We start from the raw sequence: 7,100 nt of genomic DNA on the forward strand, positions 1-7,100 counted from the left end.
GGTCGGGGGGAGAGGGGTCCAAAGGCAAATGGGCTTCAGACCAGTGAGAGCTGCTTCTGCTGGTGTTAGCCCTGTTGACCAGTATTTCAACAAGAAAATACTGCAGGGAGGGCCAATATCCATGTCTCTCTGAAACGGGAACATTTTGGCATTATAGTCATTTTAAGAAATCAAAAGAAGGGAAGAGGGAAGGTATGTCTCCTCTGTTTTATCCTCTAAGTCTAGACTGTTAAGAACTCTTTTTCAAAGCACATTCTTCTCTTGAGTTGCTGCACCATGGGTGTCTAGTCTCAAGAACTAGAGAAGGAAAAAGAGACAGTGGAAATATTGATGTCTTCTGTCCACTGATAATAGCATACTAGGTACAGTGGAACTCAGCTTTCTGGAACCCTTAGGACAAGAATCAGTTTGTATAATTTTTTTTTTTTTTACTATTTTATGAAATATTGATTATAAACCAATATACATGCATATACAATAAAATTTAAAAAATAAAGGGCACGTTTATAAACCTACCACCAGTTTAAGAAATAGCATATTACCTTTGCTTTTGTGACTTTCCTGATTCCATTCATTCATTCATTCATTCATTCATATAGTTTTTGAGTGCCTGAGAAAGACACTGATTTGGGTTTTTGAGAAATATCAGCAAGAATCCCAACACTTGTGTTACATTCTGATATGAAATTACAGATAATAAACACCATAATAAGTAAATTTTATAATTTATTAAAAGATGTTAGGTGATAAGTGTGATTTTTCAAAAGAGCAGAGCAAAAGGAATGGAGAGCCTTGGGTATATGGGTGGAGGAGATGACTTAATATTGTAAATAGGGTCATCAGGATAGGTCTCTTTGAGAAGACAACAGTTGAGTAAAAACTTGAAGGAGATAAGGGAGCTGGCCAGGAAGATCCCTGTGAAAGAGCTTCTCTTGAAAAGATAGCATCCAGCACAAAGGCCCTAAGGAATGAGATTCCCAGGCAGGAGGAACAGCAAGGAGCCAATGTGGCCAGAGCAGAGTAGTAAGGGAAGAGGTCCAGGGACAGGAGATGGAGACCAGATCATGTAAGGCCTTGCATGAAGCCATTGGTTTTAGCGGAAGTGAGACAGAACCATTGAGGGGTTTTGAGCAAGGACTGACATGATCTGAATTACTTTTTAGAAGGATCACTCTTATTACTGTGTTGAAAATAGACTACAGAACAAGGTTGGAAGCAAGATCCTTAGAGTAATAATAACCCAGGGAAGAACTTATGGAGCTCCCAAACTCAAGTGGTAGCAGTGGAGGTAGTGAGAAGTAGATTTCAGATTCTGGATATATTTTGAAGGTAGAGTCAGCAGGAGTCCCTGATAGATTCCATATGGGCTGTGAAGGAAAAAGAGGAGTCGGGATAACTCCAAGATTTTTGACCTGAGTAATAGGAAGGACCATAGGCAGAGTAGGTTTGGTGGGTGGCAAAGGTCAGAAGTTCAGTTTTGGACATGTTACTTTTGAGATATCAGATATCCAAGTGGATATGTCAAGTAGTCAGTTGGCTACCCAAGTCTAGTCTAGGCTGGGTATATAACTGTGTGACTCATGAACATAGAGATGGTATTTAGAAACTTGAGACTAGATGGTCCTATAAATCGAAATGTACATAGAGGAGAAAGAGAAGAGGACTGAAGATTGAGCCACGGCAAATTCCAGCATTAAGAGTTTGGGGAGAAGAGGAAGACCACGCGAAGGAGACAGAGAGGAAGCGATCGTCGAAGTAAGAGAAAAATCAAGAAAATACGGTGTCCTGGAAACCAAGTCAAGAAAGCATAGCAGGTGAGAAAGTATGTCAGGTTAGAGGACTGGGAATTAATGGGAATTAATGATTGGATCTCGGTCACTGTCAAGATCACTGATGGCCGTAAGAGGAGTTTTAATGCAGTGGTGGGGGCATCTGATTAGAGTGTATTTAAGAGAAAAGACAAATAGCAATTATAGAATAGTTTTTTGGGCTCTCTATTTGTTTATTCATCCACCTATACCACACTGTCTTAATTATTAAATCCTCCCTATTTTGTTCTCCAGGAAGGGTTGTTTTCGGCACTTTGTTCTTGTATATAAGTTTTAACATCTATAAGTCAAGTTCCACAAAAGAAAAAATTTGAATTTTTCTTGGAATCGCACTGAAATTCTACATCATTTGGGTGGAGATGGGTAGGATGATGCCTTTATGACACAGTTTTACTATTCGCGACTCATTTATCACTTTCAATTTGTTGTCTTATTTAATGTTTTCAGATAAAGCTTTCTAATTTTCTCCATTGAAGGTCCTGTGCATCTTTTGTAGTTTTATTTCTAAGTAACTTGATAATTTTTGATGATGATGTAGATGGAGTCTTTTACAAAAAAAATTAATTTTTTTTTATCTGTTCGCAACTGGTATAAAGAAAGGGAACTGTTTTTTGTACCTTGGCTCTTTTTCCAGCAGCCTCGATCAATCTTTTAAGTTTTAAGTATTATTCAGTAAGTCTGGTCTCCCAGCTTAGAGCCATCTCCTTTCTCCTCCCCTCCCATTCTCACCTTCCTGCAAAGGGCTCCTGCTGCTCCGGGCCCCCTTGCGGGTCTCGCAGGTATGCACACTCCTGCCTGAGGGTCTTCACCTCCAAACATTCTTTCCCAGGGGCCTGCACTGTTCAGTCCTTTACCTCCTCCAGGTCTTCACTCAAATGTCACCTCTCAGGGAGGCCTTTTATCGCCCCACCCCAGCGCCCCCTTCCTCCCTTCCCTGCTTTATTTATGTCATGATCTGACATTCTGCATATTTGACTTGGTTTGTTGGCTGTCTCCTGCAACAGAACTTTGTCTGGTTCACTACTTTAACCTCAACATTTAGAATTCAATAAATACTGTTATCTGTTGAATAAAAAAGAAGGAAAGGAGAGAGGGAAAGAAAGGAGGGAGGAAGGAAAGGAAGAAAAATCGTTTCTCCCTTCTTACATATCTAGCATCTAGCACATTCCCTGGCACATAAAAGATGCTCAATAAATACTATTGAACAAAATAAAATGTTATTTACATTTTTTTCACCTAATACAGATACACAGACATATGTGTCCATTTCTATTTTAAAAGTGCTTCTCAATCACTTGTTCTCATATTGCTTCAGAAAACATTCTGTGATAATTTAATTCATATTTTATATATAATTTACATATATACTTTAAATAATCCTAAAATTATAGGGCCTGTATATGTAAAATACATATGGCATGTTTTGACAGTTACTTGCAGCCCATTTCATATCATATAGACATTTTATTTCCAAAATTGGTGCTGGCTCTTTAGGACCTATGGAAAATCAAAAGTCTAGCATCATATCACATTAAGCAGTGGTCCCCAACCTTTTTGGCACCAGGGACGGGTTCTCCTATGAGACTCTAATGCCTGATGATTTGAGGTGGAGCTGGGGTGGTGATGCTAGCTCTGGAGAGTGGCTGCGAATGCAGATGAAGCTTTGCTCGCTCACCTCCTGCCTTGTGGCCCATTTCCTAAGAGTACCGGTCTGTGGCCTGGGGGTTGGAAACCCCTGACATTAGGACTTTTCCCTAAAAAAAAAAAAAAAAAAAACAAGTTAAAAATGATTTATTAAAAATAAAAAAGATGTCTCAGACTGACCTTATTGCCATTTGACTTAAGGTCTTTCAAATTTATCTTTTTTAATAGGACAGCTCTGCCAAGGCCCCCTGACCACCTCCCACGTCCCCACCTGGCCACAGAGGCCAGGCCTGACTGCAGTCCGACCGGCGCCTGGGCAGAGCGCCCTGCGATTCCTCCAGGCCTCCCCGTCTTGTGGGAGACTCCCATGAAGCTGTTTCCCTTTCATTTCCCCAGTTTCGGCTGAGAGGAGGGCTGTTCATCTTGTCCTCTCTGCTCTGCCTCCCCCACCCCTCGCCTCCTTAGGGTACAGCTAGTTGCTGGCTTCTGCATATCTCTGAAATTGCTAGGGTGAGTTTTAAAGTTGGTGTGTCAATGAAAGGTGACCCACCACGCATAAACCTATGTTTATCTGACCTCTGTGACTAGAGACATCACGTTGATCTTGCTTTTGCTGTCGTGTAAGTATAATAAATGGTCTGAGTCCAATTAGGTTCTTTTTCTCCTTAGTGGTGCTATTTATGGACGTGTGGCACTGCCACCACGCTGTTGTTTACGGCTTGCTTAACTACTTGAAATGCCTCACATTTATATTGCCTCTTTGGAGTATAATACAGTCCTACCTAGCGGAGCTTTCAATAGCAGACTCAAAGGCCATTCTTTGATTTTGTAGCTCATAATTAGTTTGTTCTTAGTAACTGATTACTGTCTGTGTAACAATTGTTATTGTTACATATGATATAAGAACAGTCACACTGTGGTGGTTAATTTTATGTGCCAACCTGACTGACCATGGGGTACCCAGCTTAAACATTATTTCTCAGTGTTTCTGAATGAGATTAGCAGTTGAATGGGTGGACTCAGTAGAGTTGACCCATCCCCAATGGGTGGGCATCAACCTGTCCATCCATGGCCTGCATAGAACAAAAAGGAGAGGAAGGAAGAATTTGTCCCATTTTTCCTGCCTCACAGATTTGGCTGGGACATCTCATCTCATCTTCTCTGGCACTCAAACTAGGAATCACATCATCAACCCCCCTGGGTCTCAGGCCTTTTGGTTTAGACTGCACTGACAACAACAGCTTGCAAAGATTAGAATGCCATAAAGAGAAAGAAGAATCTGTCAATAAATTCTCTTATATTCTTCTATTGTTCTATTGACACACTTTATTGTTGGGGCTTCATTTAGTTCATCAGAGGACTGTGGCTAATGACATGAATTATCACCAAGTATCTTAAACTGCTCTTATATCATGGCATGTGTATATATCTAACAGTAGTTCAATTCTAGAGTTAATATTAAAAAAAAAAAAAAGCTTTGTTAGTCAAAGACCAAACTGAGTTTTAAAGGGTAAAATAACAGCTGTCATTAAAAAATAAAGCTGATCTTTCAGTATAGGATACCAAATATATGAGTTAAAGTGATAATTTAAAGACTATGTTTAAGAAACATGGCAAAACGTTATATGGAACAGAAATCACTACACAAAATTTAATCTATATTATTATTTTAACAACACAAATGCACACATAAATGTGAAACAATTTTGAAAGGAAACGTGTTTTGAGGTAATTGAGTCAAGGGAAAAAAAATTTTTTTTTTTTACTTTATTATAATGTTTGTGTGATATTCATAGGAGAAAAATTATCCTTGCAATGTATTCATTTTAGCAAGATTCTTGTGGAAATTATATGACTAGTCTTAAACTAGAACAGAAGCACTAAAATCATAGAGGCTACCGTTAATTTTTATTAACTTAATTCTTAATTCAGGTTGTCATTAGATTCATCCCAGTTATTGTTATGGAGCATTTTTTTATGTGCCGGGGACTGTGCTAAGCATCTTCCACAGATTATCTTTTCTAATCCTCACGACAGTTACTATTTTTATCACTTCATAGAGGGTTAATTAGCTTGCTAATTAACATGCCTAATTAGTGATGAAGTTAGGATTCCTACCTAGCCAGCCTTCCAGAGCCTTGAAAGGTAATAGAAGGTAATCTTTACCGAGCAAATGTAAACTGATGCCATAACTCTAACTACACAATATGGAACTGTAAATCTGGAACCTTAAGGGGACCAAATCTTACACACATTTCCTTCTCATAATTCTAGCATTTCAATTAGACATGTTTTCTATTTATCTTACAGCTTCAATGCTAGATCTAAGACTACTCTAGAACTGCATGTTTACAGTTCATCTCAATGAAGCAACAGGATTTATTTTATGAAACAAAGACTGTTGTTACACTCAAACTCACCATTACCGCGTTCTTTTTAATCTTTCTGCTTGTGATTTTAAAATTCATCTTGTACTTTACCTTGTGTAGCCTGCAATAATCTTTGATAAAAAGCATCACAGATTTTTGTTTTGTTTACTTTATGGGCAGTTAGGTACGTGCAGGTGATGAAAATGGAAAGTGTAGAAACTAGACGGGGTGGAGAGAAACAAAAGGAGCCGTGACGAGATTGAGAAAAAGATATTTAGAAGAGGAAAAGGAAGGCGGGGCGGCTGTTAGACCGAAAAAGAAACGGGGCGGGGAGGGAGGAGGCTCATTAGCTCAGAAGTAACCTACTGTCTTCTAAGTTCTTGCCAAGCGTAAATCAACAGATTCTGATGCCTGACCTTGAACATGTTCTTCAGCTGGTTTACAATTGTCCATGACATCCCAGCGACTCCATCCGTGGCCGTTAGTCTCCATTAGTTGGTGTCACCACAACAGCCATTCGGAAGAGTTTTCTTAACTACTGTCGCAGAACTCAAAGCAGCCTTTACTCTCCTTCTCTTTCAGGGGGCTCAATATCGCCTACACTGTTGTCTGCAAACATGGTTTTTCCTCCAAGCACTCCTTATCCTCCATTTATCTTTATTTTCACGGCGTTTGGGGATTCCCACAGGGACTCGATGGAGTTGGGGGCACTGGGACCGGGGCTAGAGTTTTGCGCCCCTTAGGCAAGCCAAATACAGAAAAGCGGGGAGAGAGAGATGGCTAAGGCTGCCGGGCACTGAAAGGTAGAAATTGGGTCAGAAGGGAGAGAGAGGGTGACAGGTGAGCGGACCAACCTTCCTTAGCCCGGCCCCCAAACCAGGCAGTCCAGCCAGGCAGCTGCAAGTTACCGTAGCAACCGTGAGATCACGCGAGACCGACTTTGCGGCGCGCCTGCGCACTGCTGCTCTAGGGCCCTGTCCAGAGTCGCCGCCCTCGCTCCAAACACAGCTCGGGGATTTTATACGTGGGGCCTCGTTTCCGGGCCGCGCGAAGCAGTGAGTAGCCCTTCTCCGCGGCGAGTGAGCTAACGCAGGATGAGGAAATGAGAAGTTCTCCGAGCATTTGGAAATCGGGGCCGGGGAGGGCGAGGGCGGCGCGCACGGGCACGGGGGCGCACGTGGAGCCGTCGCCATCGTGAGTGGGAGCAGGGCGCGTGAGCCGCAGGGTCCCACCCCGGGTGGGATCGTGGCTGGGACTT

The 7,100-nt window shown here is 41.4% G+C and overlaps 1 protein-coding gene and 1 long non-coding RNA gene across 3 annotated transcripts in view; one reads left to right on the top strand and one right to left on the bottom strand.

Annotated features, from left to right (window-relative positions):
- Nucleotides 1-22: 22 nt before the first annotated feature.
- Nucleotides 23-6,703, bottom strand: LOC107195321. Its single transcript, XR_003044792.1, has 3 exons — nt 6,259-6,703; nt 3,505-3,583; nt 23-297 (listed from the first exon to the last, which is right to left on the bottom strand). It is a non-coding gene; the product is annotated as an uncharacterized LOC107195321 (long non-coding RNA).
- A 93-nt stretch (nt 6,704-6,796) lies between these two features.
- The window catches only part of RPP38 (ribonuclease P/MRP subunit p38), a 4,547-nt gene continuing 4,243 nt past the window's right edge, over nt 6,797-7,100 (top strand). The window contains exon 1 of one of the 2 annotated variants that reach the window (XM_015585631.2): nt 6,797-6,897. The gene's annotated coding sequence lies outside the window, so the exon portion shown is untranslated. The remainder of the gene's footprint in view (nt 6,898-7,100) is intronic. The other variant, XM_006906980.3, reaches the window with a different exon arrangement.

This window comes from Pteropus alecto, unplaced genomic scaffold (genome assembly GCF_000325575.1).
Source record: "Pteropus alecto unplaced genomic scaffold, ASM32557v1 scaffold11, whole genome shotgun sequence".
Lineage (NCBI taxonomy): Eukaryota > Metazoa > Chordata > Mammalia > Chiroptera > Pteropodidae > Pteropus > Pteropus alecto.